The 21864-nt window shown below is 33.7% G+C and overlaps 1 protein-coding gene across 1 annotated transcript in view; it reads right to left on the bottom strand.

The window, feature by feature from the left end:
* Positions 1-17308, bottom strand: part of LOC120353141 — a 76333-nt gene extending 59025 nt beyond the window's left edge. Inside the window, exon 1 of the mRNA XM_039435856.1 lies at positions 16975-17308. The gene's annotated coding sequence lies outside the window, so the exon portion shown is untranslated. The remainder of the gene's footprint in view (positions 1-16974) is intronic.
* Positions 17309-21864: the final 4556 nt, after the last annotated feature.

Here is a 21864-nt window from a genome sequence, read left to right as displayed (position 1 = left end):
ACGCGGTAATAGATGTTCATGAAATTCGACAGGTATGTTCCTTTTTAATTGCGCGTCGACGTATATACAAGGTTTTTGGAAATTTTGCATTTCAAGGATAATATAAAAGGATGAAGGAGCCTCCTTCATACGCCAATATTAGAGTAAAAATCAGACTATAGAATTATTCATCATAAATCAGCTGACAAGTGATTACACAGATGTGTGGAGAAGCCAGTCTATCGCTGTATTTCCATAAGGTCTATAGTTTCAATCAGGTACTTGTGGATGAGAATACTGCGTGAGGTCTACCGTTCACAGAACTACTAGTATAAAAGGAAAAAGGAGCCTCCTTTATACGCCAATATTAGAGTAAAAATCAGACTATAAAATATTTCATCATAAATCAGCTGACAAGTGATTACACAGATGTGTGGAGAAGCCAGTCTATTACTGTATTTGTATAAGGTCTATAGTTTCAATCAAAGACATTAAAAAGGTATGTATCTTTGAGCTAGGTTTACACCAAAGTTATTAGCAAAATGGTTATAACTTAATCCTGATAGATTCTATTAGATTGAACGGAAGTTGACAAACACATATGTCCATCATGTGTATGATAAGTTATGTTCAATCTAATATAATCTAAAAGGATTGAGTTATTAACATTTTTCAAATAAATTTGGTCTAATCGCAGCTTTAATATCGGGGACCGAGCTTCGTTCTGGAGTACAAAAGCATGAAAAATTTATAACGAAAGTATAAATTATAATAGCACTAGCCGTCAGGCTCGCTTCGCTCGCCATATCCGTCTAGCCAGGGGGCTCCGCTCCCTGGACCCCCGACTGGATCGTCCAAGAAGGAGACCAGCAGGCTCGCTTCGCTCGGCTGCATTTTTCATTTGAGAACTTTTATCATATGCTAGGACGATCCAGTCGGGGGTCCAGACTAAACGTCTGGCTGAACGGATATGGCGAGCGAAGCGAGCCTGACGGCTAGTAATATATTATTTCCAGGAATAGCTCTGATTAGCAGTGCCCAATCAATTTTTCTGCGATAAATGCATTTCAATCTTCAACTTGGTGCCTACCTAACAAAGTCAACTCAACTTAATTGCAACCTGACAAAATTATTAATTTGATTACCAGTTAACAACTGTTTCGAAGAGGTACTCTCTCTAGATTATAGTTCTATATTAACATATGGTATGGACATTTTTCAATTATAATTAAGAGAATAAGAAGAATATACATGCTAAAAGACGAACTTTAAACCCTTAAAACCACCCTTAGAGTTTATATATTGCCAAAAGATATCTTAGTGCGCCTCTAGAGGGCCAACTGAACATACCTAATTTGAACGTTTTTGGTGCTTTTTAGTTTTGCGAGTGAGTGAGTGAGTGCCATTTCGCTTTTATATATATAGATTCATACAGAAATGTTCTATCTAATCACAGTAAATTGAGATTAATTCCCCGAGGGATGGAAAAATTTCCCTCACAAAGGCCCAGTTGCACAAAAACCGGTTAAATTTTAATCATGTACACGATATCTCGTCTCCCAATAAACGGAATGACTTGAAATTTGGAACTTAAGGTCCTTACAATATAAGTATCCGACACGAACAATTTCAATCAAATGCAATTCAAGATGGCGAAAATGTTGTCAAAAACAAGGGTTTTCGCGATTTTCTCGAAAACGGCTACAATGATTCTAATTAAATTCATACCTAAAATAGTCATTGATAATCTATATCAACTGCCACAAGTCTCATATCTGTGAAAATTTCAAGAGCTCCGACCCATTTATGCAAAGTTTGATTTTAGATTCCCAATTATCAGGCTTCAGATACAATTTAAACAAAAAAATTTGAGTGGAAAAGTTTCAGCATGAAAATCTCTACAATTAATGTTCAGTAAAATTTCCACCTAAAATTGAAAACACTAGCGTCAGGTGATCAATTTTCATTCCGGCAAGGAAAGTTGTGTGAGTGCGCCACACCAGATTTTTCCATTGATGTGGAAATGTTGTGATGTACTCACCCCTATCTGTGTTCTTCGGATCCGTCCTTTTTTCATAGAATTTTGTCATGAATGGAGAAAACTCTGCGTATTCGATATGCTCGTGATCTCCATTTTGATCCAGTCTGGCAGCATCGTGCGCGTCCCCTGAGTACAAAATTTGAAAATTAATGAAAATTAAAAAATTAATGAAAATGTCAAATTCAAATTGATTCGCAGGCAATTCATGAGTGCAAATACGGGTAATAAGAGAGCAAAGTTGGCAGAATCTATTCGTGAAAGCTGTAGACTAGGGATGGGTATCGAAAGACGAAACATCGATGTTTTTTCTCCTGAACATCGATAAGTGAAAAACATCGAACAGTAAACATCGATGTTTCTAAACATCGATGTATCGATACCCATCCCTACTGTAGACATTATGTATAAGACTCATGTGTGGTCTCTTATTATGAAGAAAATAATATCAAGGCACCGAGCTTCACTCGTTATTTATATGTTGATAAACAGAACACAATCATTCAGAATGATTGATTGATTGAGTGCTTTATTTATGTAGATTACAATATATACTGGCTTATACACTTATATACAATAGCTTACAATACAGCAAAATTATAGATGAATTTACATAATAGAGAATAAGAAAATAATTATTGAACTGTATTATGATATGAAAAAGCAATTTGTGATATAATAACGATATTGTTATGCATCTACATAAATTGGCGGAGCTTTGGACATATCAATGTCCATTCTTCGGAAAGAATATTAAAAATATCCTCCCCACTAACTCTCTACCACATAAGCTCTTACATAATAGAGAATAATTATTGAACTTTATTATGATATGAAAAAGCAATTTGTGATATAATAACGATATTGTTATGCATCTACATAAATTGGCGGAGCTTTGGACATATCAATGTCCATTCTTCGGAAACAATATAAAAAATATCCTCCCCACTAACTCTCTACCAAAGTAGACAATAATGATTGGGGAAGGACTAACCGATTAAATGATTGGGGAAGCACAGCCCAAAACGGTTTCTTCCGAATTTTGATTTATACACTATAAATGGTCCAAAAAGTAGGTTATGTTTCATACATTTGGATTCAGGTCCAATTTTCAGTCCAAATATTTGAAAACAGAAAAGTTCTAATTGAGATTGTTCACAAACCAAATCGGATAACAAAATAACACTCACTAATAACTTAAAACTGTAAAATAATTATTAACTTTGAATATTATGATATACTCTAATTCAGAACTATAATCCATTAGCAGGTAACCCATGCTTTGGAAGGGTCTTTCTTAGAACTTGACGTGTTGAAATCTAGAAGAATTCAAAATAGGCCTCTAAGAATCCTCGGTTGATTACGAATTTATATGCTGCATTTCAAGTGAATCAGTATGACCACTTTTCAATTAAAAAAAGAAGTTGGATTCAAAATGGCGGAAAAAATTTGGGTGTGACGTAAAACCTGTTTTTATCATTCGAAAAGGATCCCCAATCACACCTATTTTCCAATTTCCCTTGTAAGAGAAATCAATCTTCTGCTGCTTCCATACAAACTGGAAGCATGACAAATAATCAAAACTTGACAAACTGAAAACTTGATGTAACCAAATCTTGAAGAATTCAAAATTGGTCTATAACCACCCTCGGTTGAGCAATAATCTTTATGCAAAATTTCAAGTTAATCAGTTCAGTAGTTCTGACGTGATAATGCGTCAATCATAATTTCCCTATACTTTACACCTGTATAGGCTACGTTCATAATCCAGTTCTTTCCTTTATTATAGTATAGAAGATGATAAATGGATGGATGATCATTGTTATTTTACTAAGAGATAGGATAAGTTGAATAGTTTCCCTTTAAGAGGGAGTTTTGACAACCCACAGAACTCATTTTTCATTTGAAGATATAACAAAAACGTGCAAATGACCTTATTTTTTTGATCAGCTTGCCAAAATACCCCTCATTCCAATATTAAAGTTTCCGACTGACTGTACAGTGAGTCAGTCATTCTATCAGGGCTCGAATAATTTTGAAATTTAAATTAAATAAAAATGGAAGAATATAATTTCTTTACGTAAATAACAAAACCTTCATTCAAAGACATATCAACTGCATGCATTTTCATATTGCCGATACAGCATTGATGAAACTGTAGACGTTTATTTAGCACTTTGTCTCAAAAATTTTTAATCCATGCCACGTGTAGGCCTAAACATTGCATCAGGAAAACGAAGTTTGAAAACTATGTTTTTCAGGTAGAAAGCAATATAGTAACAGATGTTCCTTTTTTAATTTCGACCATATGATTTGGTGATTTTTTAATGAAATCGAATGTACCATTAATGAAATTTAAACAATTTACACTATTGTTTCTGTAAGACATTACTCTCCTAAAATCATACTCTTAACATAAACCTACCATATACGTTTAAGTAATTTATTACATATTATATTCTAGTAGTTAATTTAGAGTGAATTCAACTTACAGATTGCCTCTTGGACCTGAAAAAGACAACAATACAATCATTTTATTCAAGAATATATTCTAATTTGATTTTATTGTGATATAATAGGAATTACTCTATTGTATGAAATTGCAACGTTCAGTGTTTTTAGCGAATCAACACACATATACCATGGAGAGAATAGGCTATAGTGAGGTCCACGTTATAATGACAGTATTTGATCAACTTTGGTTTCGCTATCCTTGTCTATCATCCAACAATACAGGTGGTACGATCAATTTCTAGCTCCACAACGATGCCAATTATGTTTTTGACAGTGTAGAAGTATAATTAATCAATGCAGAGAATCGGCATCGCTATTCTTCTATCTTCATCCACTGCCATTATAACGTGGACCTCACTATAGTCCCGACCGTGAACGACAACCTGACACCTCGCACCCTTGCGTCAGGGTGTCCCCCCGACTAGTTGTCACCTCCTCAGAAAAGTTACAACTAGACGGGTATGGCTCACGTCTACTTGTCCCCTAAAAACCGGTTTTAAAAGGGGACAACTATAGTGAGGTCCACGCTATAATGGCAGAGAAGAAAGATAGGAGAAAACGTTGCCAAGTCTCTCCATTTTGCCACTTAGTGTACACAGCTGTTACTCAATTCATCCCATTAAATTTAATCTAATAATAATTATCATTCCCTTGATAAAATAATCAATTTTATGTCAAATTGATCAAGAAAATATATTTTTTCATAATTTGATTCAAAAATTGGCTTTCATGACTGAGATCAGATTTTTATCTTTATACAAACCTGAAATGGCGGCTAATTTAAAAAGCTGTGATACAACAATCTGAATTTCAAAACAACAGAAATTGAGTTATTTGGTAGGTACCTATACTATTCCAATTTCCTTCAAAATTAATATGAAAATAGAAATTCTATTTAAAAATAAGTAATTTCAATGGATTATTGAATGAAAAAGACTAAGAAATTGTCAAAAAACCACTGATTTATTGATAATTAGAAAGACCGGTTTCGGTTATTACACATAAACTTTATCAGAGATTGACAATGGTGTAATAACCGGAACCGGTCTTTCTAATTATCAATAAATCAGTGGTTTTTTGACAATTACTTAGTCTTTTTCATTCAATATGAATAATTACCACAATATCAACTTCTCAACTACACAAAAAGTTCAATGGATTAATTCTGAAATAACTTTTCAATATTATTTATACCGGTACGAGTAGGTATAACCTATACATGTAGGCTAACTGAAGCATGTATGAAGTCTAGGATGGTTAGTTATCAACTTTTAAAATGTCATTTCAGGTATTTTAATTTGTGTTTCTCATGAGGTAATGTTTAAAAATTATTTCATTGTTTCAAAAATACATTTTAAATCAATTACACGACTTGTGTACTCATGTATTATGATAGAATGAAGAAAAAAAATGGCGGCTAATAATATGGTTTATTCAGCTTTGTACAGTCACTGTCAAAAGTAAATATAAAATATTCTGGCAGACAACATTGCAAAGCGAGAGAGAGATAGCGCTATCTGTTTTGTTGTATGACAGAAAAGGACAGCAACAGTATTGTCAGGGCGGCACCTAGTCGCGTACCCCTATAGTGTGGTCCACGTTATAATGGCAGTGGATAAAGATAGAAGAATAGCGATGCCGATTCTTCGCATCAATTAATTATATTTCTACACCATCAAAAACATAATTGTCATCGTTGTGAACCTAGAAAAGGATATAGTACCACCGGCTTTGTCGAATGATAGATTGATTGATTGATTGATTGATTGAGTACTTTATTTATGTAGATTACAATATATACTGGCTTATACACTTATATACAATAGCTTACAATACAGCTAAATTATAGATGAATTTACATAATATAGACTAAGAAAATAATTATTGAACTGTATATGATATGAAAAAGCAATTTGTAATATAATAATAATTATATTGTAATGCATCTACATAAATTGGCGGAGCTTTGGACATATCAATGTCCATTCTTTGGAAAGAATATTAAAAATATCCTCCCCATTAACTCTCTACCAAAAGGATAATAGGAAAATAGACAAGGACAGCAAAACCAAAGTTGATCAAATACGTTCATTATAACGTGGACCTCACTATGGTATCTAAGATGAATATTCAGATGAATAAGATGAATAGACCTTGATGAATATTGGTCTACTCTAGAGAAGGGTATCGAAAGACAAAACATCGATGTTTTGAACATCGATGTTTTTTCTCCTGAACATCGATAAGTGAAAAACATCGAACAGTAAACATCGATATTTTTAAACATTGATGTTTGAAACATTGACGTGTTGCCGTACATTTTACGGAAGATTATTGTATCCTTAGAGTAACTCAGATAGTGGAATAAATTTCCTTTTTCATGTACATGTAAAAGAAAGGGACAGAGCTTTTAAAAAGTAGTTAACAATAAAGGAATATTATTGATTGGCAGCAACGAGACTGAAAGTTAATAAATTGTTTGTAGTTGTAGGTAATCAGACTCTATGTTATCAATGGAGATTGATATTCAATCGAATATAAAAAAGAAAATCCAATGATCTAAAATATTGTTTTATAGATTTGAATATTTGTTTAGTATAAGAGAAATTAAGACGGTATTATTATTTTGTCCAAATCTCGAAATACTTAAAAATACAAAAAAAAAAACTGAAGTGACTACAATTTTATCTGGAGCTATTGTTTCAATATTTTAACTGTTACTAACTGGAATTACAGCAATTTTAGACTTGGTATTCAAGTAACAGTCTTTCAAATAATTGAAGTCAGGTTGTGACTAGAAAGATACATCAACTCTATTATAGTTCACAAGATTTGTCATCTTCATAGTTGAGTCAGAAACCTCTCGGGATATCCTCGAAGATTCTGTCTTGGGATTTCATCCTAAGCTAATTTTAGCAATCATTGTTACTCATAATCGTATTCATTCAATACCTGATAGTTTTATCTAGGAAATGAGAATGAATAGAGGTGTTTTTTATGGCTATCTACACTCCATACTATACGAGGACCTCTATTCCAGAGCTAGATTAATAATTGGTATTAAACGTATGTTGAGGACAGCACTTGTAATAAGAAAAACTCTTTCTTCCTAAGGAACGAAAAATCCGACCTCTTATTCAATTATAAATAGGCATCTAACCTTGACAAGGGCCACAGTTTATGTAAATCTTCAAGAGTATCCAACAGTCTCACATGAAAATACAGAGAGCCTGATTGAAATAGTTATTTGTGCAACTAGTGCGCAAAGTGACAGTTTGCTGCACCGAAAGAGACGTTTACGCCCGAGCCGTAGGCGAGGGCGGAATGGTTTCTTGAGTGCAGCAGAGGAACTTTGCGCACGTATTTCACATTAAATTTTTCCTACAGTCACCATTGAATATGAAAAGTGGGTAATTATGGGTTAAATTGCCTGAAATGCATCAAATGTTTTTCTGTTTAATTTTATTATTGATAAAAACCTTAATCCCAAAATCCTAAAGTCCTCGTTGTCCTTGGTTATAATATCTAATACTAATAATTATCGCGTTGTGCTTCGTTGCACCACTGCTCACTATAGCAGCCCAGTCACTGTTACCAACTTCATTTTGATTTTGCTGCACTGTTGCTCCATATAACCTACTAAGTATTTTGCGTTGCCATGTTGCAAATCTGGAGTGCAGAAAAATTTTTCCCGCACTAGAGCGGAAAAGTGATTCTTTGCATCTGTAATCAGTGCAGCAATGGCCACTTTTCAACGTAACTGTAGGAAAAATTCATTTTTGTTGGGAAAAACATCGAATAACCGATGTCTGGGTAAAACCATCGATAAGTGAAAAACATCGAACAGTAAACATCGATGAAAAACATCGATGTCTGATGTTGAAACATCGATGTATCGATACCCATCCCTACTCTACTCACATTATATTCGAACTCCGTGTAATCACTCTTGACATCATCCTTATTAGGAGGTGCTACATACTTGGGATAAGCAGTGTGGTCTTTTCGTACAGGTCTTTCGAAACTAGGCGCATCATCGGCGGAAACTTGGTAGCTAGCCAAGCTGATAACCACCAGCAATGCGCTTAAGCTTGCCAATCGCAGCATTTTGCCTGCAACAAATAACAAAGTTGTAATGGCAACAAATAACAAATAATAAAGTTGTAATTGCAACAAATAACAAATAATAAAGTTGTAATTGCAACAAATAGCATGCGCCATGCGCCATATGAATAAAGTTGATCATTTGCTTATACTTCTAAAATATGGAGCATTTGCTGCATTTTCACTTTCCTTGCCCTATTAAGGGTAAGTATTACCTATAACCTATAAGGTTAAAGTATCAAGTTGATTTGAGAAAGTATCAAGTTAATTTGAGAAAGTATCAAGTTAATTTGAGAAAGTATCAAGTTAATTTGAGAAAGTATCAAGTTAATTTGAGAAAGTATCAAGTTGATTTGAGAAAGTATCAAGTTAATTTGAGAAAGTATTTCCGGTGAAATACAAAAATCCAAACATCTAAACATCTGAACATCTAAACATACTAGTAGTTCTGTGAACAGTAGACCTCACGTAGTATTCTCATCCACTATTACCTGATTGAAACTATAGACCTTATGGAAATACAGCAATAGACTGGCTTTTCCACACATCTGTGTAATCACTTGTCAGCTGATTTATGATGGATAATTCTATAGTTTGATTTTAACTCTAATATTGGCGTATGGAGGAGGCTCCTCTTTCCTTTTATATTATCCTTGAAATGCAAAATTTCCAAATACCTCGTATATACGTCGACGCGCAATTAAAAAAGGAACATACCTATCAAAATTCATGAAAATCTATTACCGTGTTTCGCCGTAAATGCGCAACATATAAACATTTAAACACTTTAACATTAAGAGAAATGCCAAACCGTCGACTTCAATCTTAGACCTCACTTCGCTCGGTCAATGAATAGAGTTTTAGGTTAGTTGAGTTTAGAATTTTGAAATAATAGCGGGAAAAAGTGTCATCTCTATAGAGTTTTGGTTAGTTGTGTTTAGAATTTTGAAATAATAGCGGGAAAAAATGTCATCTCTATAGAGTTTTGGTTAGTTGAGTTTAGAATTTTGAAATAATAGCGGGAAAAAGTGTCATCTCTATAGAGTTTTGGTTAGTTGTGTTTAGAATTTTGAAATAATAGCGGGAAAAAATGTCATCTCTATAAGAGATGGAAGATAGAAGAGAGAGATAGAGAGATAGAAGAGCATTTATGTATGAATGTTATGAATTTTATTATAATTTCTTCTTTCGTGATAAATTTTTTATGAGCGAAGCTCGGTCCCTGATATTAGTTATTAACTTTTGTTAGGAAAATTCTTGATTGGATAGAACATTTCTGTATGAATGTTATTATAATTTCTTCTTTCGTAATAAATGTTTTATGCTTTTGTACTCCAGAGCGAAGCTCGGTTTCCGATATTTATACAAGAAGTTGTGAAGAGAGGTCATTTTCATTTTGGGGGTTTTCGCGAATTTTCTTGGAGTGGATCGTAAGGTGTTAAAATTGTGTTTTTCCTGAGATCATTCCCTTTGTTATTGAAGTTATTGATAATTTTTTGAACTCTGAAACTCTGAAAAGATAGAAGAACAGTGTTGCCTTGCCTCTGCATTAATTAATTATATTTATACATTGCCAAAAACAGATTCTGCATCGTTGCGGAGCTGTAAAAGAATAGTAATACATTCTTTGTCGAATGATAGACAAGGATAGCAACATCAAAGTTCATCAATTACTATCATTATAACGTGGACCTCACTATAGTTCATGTTTATATAATACAGTAGCTCGAGCAGCAGCAGATAATGGTTTCTGTTTCTCATCAATATTATTCTTTCTCAGATAAGTATCAAAAAAAATATTGTACGGTATAGTATATTCCGCACCTAGAGCAGAAAATGAGATTTTTCCGACTCGAAATCGGTTTTCAAGTCCGAGGCCGTAGGCCGAGGACAAGAAAAGATTGAGAGCTGGAAAAACATTTTTGCTCGTGGTGCGAACGCTATTTTTCGCCACACACAAAAATAAACAATATTCATATATGAGAATAGTTGTTTACTAAGCACTTCCGAAAGCAGAAGTGGAAGGTGATAGCTCTAGCAAATCTGAGGTAATCTGAATATCAGGAAATCGTCCAAGTATTTTTATTTTTTATTCTGATTTGTCTAAATAACCTAAAAGATGATGTTCAATTATGTGGGAGGTTAAGTTTATACTTTTTTATTCTCTCAAATGACAATAAGATGATATTATTATAAATGTTTTAATTATTGAATAATGAACACAAATAATGAAAAGTTTTTTGATCAGCTGTTTTTTGATCACCTTTCTTAGTTCCATGTTAGCGGCTGGAAAGGGTACTCTCTCCGGCCTAGGCCGGAAAGAAACCTGTTCTGACGTCAGACGAGAGTCGTCTGCAAACAATGTCTTTCAGATCTACGTAGGGAAACAACTGCTTTTTGTGCAGTGTGGCGAAAACGTATTTACCGCATTCGTATGATAATTCTGCCCTCAACCACGTTTCGGGCAAAAACTATCATACTTATGTGGTAAATTATCGTTACCGGACTAACGTAAAGTACTTGAACTGTACATGATTTGGGAAAAAGCAATACAGAAATTACTTTAAGATAGTATTGTTTTGTATCTAGATAAATATTGGCGGTGCTTTAAACATATCAATGTCTATTCTTTGGAAGAATACTCAGTATATAATTCCCAGTAACTCTCTACTAAAATGTTTATTCAACTGAGGATTCATCTACGAATGAAAAATTTTGTAGAAGTTTTAATAAATTTGAAAATTTGAGAACAAATCATAAGATAAATGAAATAATACAACTATGGAAGTATACTCAGTATATCCATAGAGAAACAATAGCGTAAGTAGATATCCCATGGTATAGGGAATTCATGTCGCAACTTTTACTGTTATCTCAAGCCGATTACTGTCGATTATTGTCAATTTTTACTGTTTTGTTGGGGTGATGGTGTATGAACGGCACAATTTGAGAGACTACCAGCGTCACACAGCTGCATAGGAAAGAACTACATGAACTATTGGCTTGGGATAACAGTAAAAGTTGCGACATAAATGCCCTATACCATGGGATATCTACTTATGCTATCGTTTCTCTATGGTATATCTTTCCCAGTAAGTCTATACCAGAATGTTAATTCAACTGTGGATTCATCTACTAATGAAAAATTTTGTAGAAGTTTTTATTTGAAAAGTTGTTGAGAGCAAAACATTAGATAAATAAAATAATGCAATAATGGGAGTAGATTTAAATTGAAATTATTGATGATTGGAATAGAGTAGGCTAATAGTATATGAGGTGTAACTTCCAGAAATATACAGCAATAATTAAGTGGAAATTTGAAACATGAGTTTAGATATACAATTTATTCTTAGGGTTTATAGGTTTGTATTGATGAGATAATAGAGAAAAATATTTCACTCAAATCTCTACAAATTGGAAATTTTTAGTGATTTTGCAAAATTTCGAGCCAGAAAAGAAACACAACACAGCTGTGTTTACATAGTATAGACTAAGAGAATAATCATCATTGAACTGTATATGATATGAAAAAATCAATTTGGAATAACTATAGATAATATTGTAATGCATCTACATAAATTGGCGGAGCTTTGGACATATCAATGTCCATTCTTCGGAAAGAATATTCAAAATATCCTTCCCACTAAGGATTTATTTGTAAATGAAAATTGATAAAGTAATATAATTATGTAAGTAAATAGAATCAAATCATTGATTATTAAAAAGGAGTAGGCTGAAAGTAGATAATGGTAATCAACTTTCAGTAATATACAGCAGTATGCAGTGGATAATTAAAATAACATGACTTTATATAATATATATATATACAATTTATTCTATAACGGGTTTATAGATTTGTATTGGTGGGATGAGTGAAGGATGGATGTCATGTGATTGCTCTATGGCTGGACAGTTTCAGTCATTTGTTCCAAAATATATATTTTCAGTCAGGATGAAGCTCGCTCGGCTCTCGATGGACCTGATAGAAACTGGAAAGAATTTTGTGAGAATAGTAATTCGATGATTGGGTATCCTTAGAGTACTTTCTCCGGTTCTAGTATGTGAAGCATCTATCCTCCTACCTTCAGGAAAAAATTTGAACTCTAAAATAGTTCGGATTACCGTATTTCAAGATATCTTCAGCAAGCTTGACTATTCGAGAAAGTCTTTGCTCGGGAAGCTTCAATGTTGAACTGGTAATGTGGGCTATAGTGAGGTCCACGTTATAATGACAGTGGATAAAGATAGGAAAATAGCGATGCTGAGATGCTGATTCTCTGAATTAATTAATCATATTTCTTCACTGTCAAAAACATAATTGGTACCTTTGTGGACCTAGAAAAGGATAGTACCACCGGCTTTGTCGAATGATAAAAAGGAATAGCAAAACCAAAGTTGATCAAATACTGTCATTATAAGGTGGACTTCACTATAGGGTGATATGATCATGGCGTTGAAGAGAGTAGACGAAACATAGGCAATAATTTCGGCAACGCTGTAGTTTATCTTTCAGAGTGACATGAATGTGGAAATATAAAAGATTGATGAATAGGATAATTTGATGGCTAGAGCTAGAAGAGAACGTTGGCGCATAGAAAACCCGATCAAAAAAGAGTTAAGGGTGTTTTATCAGAGGTTTAAATCTTGAAAATTTTCAAATTTTGAGCTATTCGAGAGTAAAAATTTCTAGATTGTATAGATCGAAAAACTGGAGATTTCAAATTGTATGACATTTTGATAGAAACTCAATCCTGTTAAAGCTATTTGAATATAATGGCGTTTTTCTAATATCATTTGGGCTATATGAATTTTGCAAAATTTGAAGATATGAGTTAAATCATAGAGAAAAAATAGCGTAAGTAGATATCCCATGGTATAGGGCGTTTATGTCGCAACTTTTACTGTTATCCCAAGCCGATTACTGTTGATTTTTACTGTTTTGACCGGGTAAGAGTGTATGAACGGCACAATATGAGAGACTACCAGCGTCACACAGCTGCATAGGAAAGAACTATGTGAACTATCGGCTTGGGATAACAGTAAAAGTTGCGACATAAACCATGGAATATCTACTTATGCTATTGTTTCTCTATGGTTGAATCATGAACAAGAGACGTCATTGATACAAGACTTTAAAAGCAATACCTAGAATGATAGAGATGAAGAATACATCGAAAAACCACTAAAAATTTGGAGATTCCATGTTAAAAATTGGAATTTTCTAAACTGTCTTCCTCCCATCCAATAAAGCTTATAGATTCGAATGCTTGTTGAAAAAGTTTTTGAGGATCCACCCCTGGGACTCCATCTTAGGAAAAGGGTTGTTTTTCGTAAATCATGGAATAAAAATGTTTTTTTTTTTGTGGAAAGGTTACAGGTTTCTAATTGAGAGGTTGAAATTAACACTTTGCACAGAGATATTGTGGAATTTCTTCATATTAAGGTGAAATAGAAAATAGCAATTGGAAGGTACCGGGTTCGATTCCCGGGCTGGCAAGTAATTTTTGGATAGTAGTTCTCATCGAATTTCCATCTAGCTGTTAACCCTGTTGTCAATGTCTGCTGTAGCAGAAGACTTCGGGGTGATTTGCAGCATTTATTTAGGATTTTCGTTGAATAATAATTATGACAAAATACAAAACTGACAAAATTGACAAAATTCCACAAAATTTTGTGGAATTGACGACAACATCTTTCCATTCCACCCTAATAAGAGGGCGAACTTAAAGCTTTGAAGACGGGATGCTGCAAAAATTAAGTATCTCGAATGGAAATGGGGCCTACAGGATATGGGGTGAGAAAGGGATGAATCTCAATATAGATTATTTTTGAGAAAAGTTTCAACATAAAAATTCAAAGTATTTTTTAATTCCTAACATTTAACAATCAATGTTGAGAAACAAAATTGAATATTTGTTGAGAATATAATTGAATAATATCCAGGATATGGGGTGAGAAAGGGATGAATCTCAATATAGATTATTTTTGAGAAAAGTCTCAACATAAAAATTCAATGTATTATTCAATTCCTAACATTTAACAATCAATGTTGAGAAACAAAATAAATATTGAGAAAGAGCCTCAAAACGTGTATGGGGGAAAATCATCGAATAAAACTTTTTGCGGCAGAATTCAAAGAGTGATAGATTGAGTACTTCATTTATGTAGATTACAAGATATACTGGCTTTTACACTTATATGCAATAGCTTACAATACAGCAAAATTATAGATGAATTTACATAATGTAGACTAAGAAAATAATTATTGAACTGCATATGATATAGAAAGCAATTGGTAATAGCTATAGATAGGCTAATATTGTTATGCATCTACATAAATTGGCGGAGCTTTGGACCTATCAATGTCCATTCTAAGGAAACAATATTCAAGGTAACCTTCATACTAAGTCTCTACCAAAACGTTAATTTCATTAATTCAACTAAGGATTTATTTGTAAATGGAAATATTGTAAAAGTTTTAATAATTATGGAGATTTGAGAGAAAAAAAACTGAAAATTTATAAAGTAAAATAATTATACAGGTAAATGAGATCAAATAGTAAATTATGATTCAACTGTGAATTGCTAATAGTGAGTAGGTTTTTGATTTTGTATTCAAATTTTTCAAATAAGTGCAATATTTCTCAAGTTTTTAATTTATCGTGATACTCATTCTGTGATTCATTTTGAATATAACATCAACCTTCAAAATTTTCAACTCATTATTCCTGGACTGAAAATCAAGTGATGAAGCAGTGTGTGATTACATAACCTTATCTTTTGGACAAAAATAACATTTTATAACAATTTTTGGAGAGAAATAGTACAGGCTCAGCCTAGTTTTTCCTCCGATGTCATAATTGTATTATTTTATGATTATAGTGTTTTATACAATAAAAAAATAAAAATAAATCATTGACAATATCAAATCAAAGACAGAGAGTCGAAGAACTCCTTAGGACATTTCTTGGTATTTTTGCAAATTATAAAGGTATATTTAATACCTTGTAGACGGGGTCCTAGTAGAATCAAGTTTCTCAAATCAAAATGAGGCTACCAGGATACAATAGTGCTTAACGAATGAACAGAAATATCGCTATTTTTGAGAAACTAAAAACCTAAATTCTAACTGTGGCAAACGGTTTCTAGCTGGGCAACACCTAGGGGTTTCAATCGTATCAATAATCCGGATGAATTATAACTGTTGTTAGAAGATAGAATATTTATATCCGATGAGGTGGAACTACTATTAGGGGGAAATTCCTGAAATTGGGCCTACTATCCTATTATCACGGAAACTAGTTGTTGGGCTACCGATATGGAGGAGTGGAGAGGCATCCTAGAGGAGGCCAAGGCCCTTAGTGGGCTATAGCACCATGTAAGTAAGTATTATCATAGAGAAGCAATAGCGTAAGTAGATATCCCATGGTATAGGGCGTATATGTCGCAGCTTTTACTATTATCTCAAGCCGATTACTGTCGATTATTGTCCATTTTCACTGTTTTGACCGGGTAAGAGTGTATGAATGGCACAATATTGATTGATTGATTGATTGGGTAATTTATTTATGTAGATTACAATATATACTGGATTATACACTTATATACAATAGCTTACAATACAGCAAAATTATAGATGAATTTACATAATATAGACTAAGAAAATAATTATTGAACTGTATATGATATGAAAAAGCAATATTTAATATAATAACTATAGATAATAATCATATTGTTATGCATCTACATAAATTGGCGGAGCTTTGGACATATCAATTACCATTCTTCGAAAAGAATATTAAAAATATCCTCCCCACTAACTCTCTACCAAAGAGACAACTCTCTTTGATATAGAGATATAGAGATAATTCTCTATAAGAGAGGCTAACAGCATCATAAAGCTTCATGGGAGAGAACCACGTGGACTATCGGCGGAGCTTTGGACATATCAATGTCCATTCTTCGGAAAGAATATTAAAAATATCCTCCCCACTAACTCTCTACCAAAGAGACAATTCTCTTTGATATAGAGATATAGAGATAATTCTCTATAAGAGAGGCTAACAGCATCATAAAGCTTCATGGGAGAGAACCACGTGGACTATCGGCTTAAGGTAACAGTAAAAGTTGCGACATGAACGCCCTATACCATGGGATATCTATTTATGCTATTGTTTCTCTATGGTATTATATTATCTATTAAATACATACAAATACACATCAACTCAATAGAAATGAACACAAAACCAAACAACAAACACATGTAGATGATTAATGAAATGAGATAGTGATAGGTGAAGAAATAGTGAACAAAGATTATGTGGAATATGTCTACTCACAGTAGGACGGTGATAATGTTGCAGTGAAGCGGCTGAAGGCAGCAAAACGACAGACTGAAGACGGACGTCTCAACTTCTGCTCAGCACCACAGGATGAAGACAACTAGATGTGACTTCTTCGACTGTAGCACTTCGGATGGTTTCTGCCTTCAAGACCCGTCCTATTTAAACGAAAAACCCGACTTGTTTGTTTCAAACAGTGACGCAATTTGTTGTGCACAAGTGCTTCAAAAATAATTTTTAATTGGGCAAACTGAATTTAGTGTCACGAAATGATCGAGAAACGTGCCTTTCTAGTGATTGGGTTGTCTTTGAAGTTGAGAAAAATAAGTTTATCGCGTCAATAGGCTAAATTTGTCGACTTATTTGGAGAACATTCAAAGTGCGTCATGTTTTCTAGGGCAAAATTTGCATTTAGTATCGCAGATCTACAAAACTAGAAAAAAACACATTCATATTCTGAAAAAGAAATAGAATATTTTGTACAATAATCGGAAACTCGAATTTTCCATTTTCAAAATATCAAAATAGAGGGTGGTTGTATCATAGAGAAACAATAGCATAAGTAGATATCCCATGGTAAAGGGCAAATATGTCGCAACTTTCACTGTTATCTCAAGCTGTTGGTCCACGTAGTTCTTTCCTGTGAAGCTTTATGAAGCTGGTAGTATCTCATATTGTGCCGTTCATACACTCTTACCCGGTCAAAGCAGTAAAAATCGACAATAATCGACAGTAATTGGCTTGAGATAACAGTAAAAGTTGCGACATAAACGCCCTATATCATGGGATATCTACTTACGCTATTGTTTCTCTATGGTTCAGTATTCTAGTGTCCAGGGTGATGGACCCTGGGAGGTGGATCAAGGGGGCGGGGGTAAAATGAAATGAAATAATTCTTTATCTCTTTACTGTATAGGGCTACTTGTAATATAAATATAAAGAGAATAAAAATCTCAGTACCCTTTTTTAAAATATTTTATCACAACATGTTTCGGTCATTTATGCCATTTCCAAGTGATATGAATCAAATAAATAAATACTACTGGAAGATTCTTATTTTGATCATATGTTAGTGTATTCATATGTTTTTATGAACTAGGACTGTAAATTTTGGGTTTAAATTCGCATGATTCTTTAAAAAATGGGGTTATTGGTGTCTAATTGGATTAAGTTTATTATTTTATCTCTGTTTAATTTTGCTGCTTTATAAATATGAAATTCTTCTTTGACATTCAGTTTTTGACTTTTATTACTATAATTAAGTATTTTGGAATTTATATCTGTAAAATTATGGCCTGAATCTATCAAATATATTTATATATTATATAATTATTGAAATTATTCTTCATTAGGCGGAGTTAATGAAGAATTTTTTTCATTTCATTTCATTTCACCCCCCCCCCTTGATCCACCACCCAGGGTTCATCACCCTGGACACTTGGGGTGCACTTGCTTCGGTCGCTGAGCTTCGAAGGTCAGATGATTTTTCATCCAACCAGAATATGGAATATCCAACTTTATAGTTTCAATATAAGTTTTAATATTGAAAAAATCTCAAAAATAATAGTAGGTCTAGTTCTGATGCAGCTTATTATGAGCGATGGGAAGACAATGTTAGCAACTCTTAATTTCTAATTTCATGGCGATATTAGTTACAAAAATATTGAACTGATTTCAACAATTCAATAACATAGTTATCATGGTTGGAGCTGTAGACTCAATGCTATGAACATATATTGAAAAATCTCTCCTTAAACTTTCAATACATCCAATATAGACTGTGGTCACCAAAGTGAGATTCACGATTCACGAGTTGATAAGTGATTTATAGTGAATGGTAGTGGAGAAAGATAGGAAAAAAACGTTGCCAAACATCGTCTGTCTTGTCAATGCCTTCTACAGACGGTAGCTGATACAGGTTTATTGATGTAAGAATTATATTTTTTCAACAATTTCCTAATAATTTTTCATAATTAAGATGAAATATTTTGTTAGTAAATTATCAATTCTTCATTGCTAAAAGACGATCTGGCAACAGCGAGAAAGAGATAGCACCATCCGCTTTGTTAAATGATAGACAAGGCTAGCAATACCATTGCTAATTAAACACTGCCATAATAGTGGTCACCCAGTGGTCACCCAGTGGTCACTCATTGGTCACTCATTGGTCACTCATTGGTCACTCATTGGTCACTCATTGGTCACTCATTGGTCACTCAGTGGTCACTCATTGGTCACTCATTGGTCACCCAGTGGTCACTCATTGTTCACCCAGTGGTCACTCATTGGTCACTCATTGGTCACTCATTGGTCCCCCAGTGGTCACCCAATGGTCACCCAGTGGTCACCCAGTGGTCACCCAGTGGTCACTCATTGGTCACCCAGTAGTCACTAGTGGTCACTCCTACAGCGATAAAGAAAAATGGTTCTAGATGGATTTGTGGCAACTTAACATGTGGAGCATAAAATTCTCTACAATATTTGAGGCCAATCGCAAGTTCCCAACATGTATCAGTCTCAATTAGGCTGTTGATTATCAGTAGAATCATGGAAAAAAATTGAAAATATCGTATATCTATTGTTTGGGAAGTTATTCCCATACAAAGCCAGAAAATTAGAAACTTTTTACCTCATAATTCCATATTCTGTTGGATAAAAGTTTACGCTTCCGTTTTTAGAAAAATATTTTCGATGGAAAAGTTATAGCTTGGTTTAAGACCTTCAATGATGTATCATGAGTCATACATTTTAGATGACTTTTAATCTTAATTGTTCAGTTAATTTGCACAATACACGTTTTCCAGTGCTTACTGCCCATTCAAGTAATACTATCACCAACATGTACCCACCACATAGAAATCAACTAGTCAAATACAAGGTAATTTCGGCTGTACCGTACCTAAAAATCTATATGAGATAGAACGGTCCACCAGGTCTCAGGTTGTAGAAAACTAAGTAATTCCCAGAGAGGGATTTCGAAACATGAATTAAAATCGTGGAGATCGAAAGAAATAGTAGATTAAAAACAGAGTTACCTCCAAATTTCAGTTTTCCCGAAAAAATAGCTTAGCTTAAAAATAACTAACAATGGAGTTAGAGAGCTCTGAATTCTTACATTTTTTACTATCATTATCACAACAATTTGTTACCTTGTTACTAGACTAATTTTATTTTATTTTTTTTTTTCAATTTTATGACCACATAGGATCACTGTAGTCACTGGTTAGTCCTCTTTCTTTGTTTATTCGCTTCAATTCTCTTTCTTTCTTCCAGTACCTTTTCATTCTGTCAGATCTTTCTTTTCTCAATTCATCTGAACAGACCTGTTGCCTTCTCCTAATTGGTTCTATTAAAAAGATCCTCTTTCTGTCAGTGAGAAATTCACTATTTTTCTATTTTTCACTATTTTTTCAAACCATTTTTCTATGGTTTCCCCATAGCTTTTTGACATCGACAATAATTAAATTTAGTTGCGATAATTATGTCTTTTTACTTTCCTTGCCCTATTACCGTAGGTAAGGAAAGTATTGCTTTACGAAAAAATTAAGGTACCCTAATTTACAAATTTCTATACGTTTCAAGGTCCCGTGAGTCCAAAAAAGTGGTATTTGGGTATTGGTCTGTATGTGTGTGTCTGTGTATATGAGTGTATATGAGTGTCTGTGTACACGATGTCTCATCTCCCAATTAACGGAAAGACTTGAAATTTGGAACTTGAGGTCCTTACACTATAAGGATCCCACACGAACAATTTCGATCGAATGCAATCCAAGATGGCGGCTACAATGGCGAAAATTTTATCGAAAACAGAGTTTTTCGTGATTTTCTCGATAACGGCTCCAACGATTTTGATCAAATTTATACCTAGAATAGTCATTGATAAGCTCTATCAACTCTGTCGCTCTATCAGCGCAATTTTCATAACGGCAAAGAAAGTTGTGTGAGTGCACCCAAAGACCTTAAAGATGCATAGACTGACATGCAGCGCTAGTGTCGTACTTGGAATTGAAATCGGCCATTGAGGGGGCAACCTATAAGATACCAATGCCTTTGTAATCTATAATATTACACATAATATATAGATCTAATATCTCGTGCTAAAATACCCAATGGCGGCCTTCAATTTCAAGTGAGATCTATCATTTGGAAGGCATAGGCATTGTGGGTCTATATCTATTTAAGGTCTTCGAGTGCACCATACAAGATTTTCAGTTTTATGGGAGCTATAGTTTACTTTGACATATGTGCAACTGAAAGTGGAGTTATGACTTCATAAATAAGTTAAATGCCTGATTTTAACGTTATGTGACGACTCTGAAACCGGCCGACTCTATAGTGAGGTCCAATATAGTGGATAAAGTCACCCAGAGGAATTTCGAACCATGAATTTCAATCGTGGAAATCGGAAGAAATAGTAGATTGAAAACAGAGTTACCTTCAAATTTCAGTTTTCCCGAAAAAATAGCTTAGCTTAAAAATAACTAACAATGGAGTTAGAGAGCTCTGAATTCTTACATTTTTTACTATCATTATCACAACAATTTGTTACCTTGTTACTAGACTAATTTTATTTTATTTTTTTTTTTCAATTTTATGACCACATAGGATCACTGTAGTCACTGGTTAGTCCTCTTTCTTTGTTTATTCGCTTCAATTCTCTTTCTTTCTTCCCAGTACCTTTTCATTCTGTCAGATCTTTCTTTTCTCAATTCATCTGAACAGACCTGTTGCCTTCTCCTAATTGGTTCTATTAAAAAGATCCTCTTTCTGTCAGTGAGAAATTCACTATTTTTCTATTTTTCACTATTTTTTCAAACCATTTTTCTATGGTTTCCCCATAGCTTTTTGACATCGACAATAATTAAATTTAGTTGCGATAATTATGTC

Source organism: Nilaparvata lugens, chromosome 9, assembly GCF_014356525.2.
Source record: "Nilaparvata lugens isolate BPH chromosome 9, ASM1435652v1, whole genome shotgun sequence".
Classification (NCBI taxonomy): Eukaryota; Metazoa; Arthropoda; class Insecta; order Hemiptera; family Delphacidae; genus Nilaparvata; species Nilaparvata lugens.
This window is presented reverse-complemented; position numbering and strand designations above follow the sequence as displayed.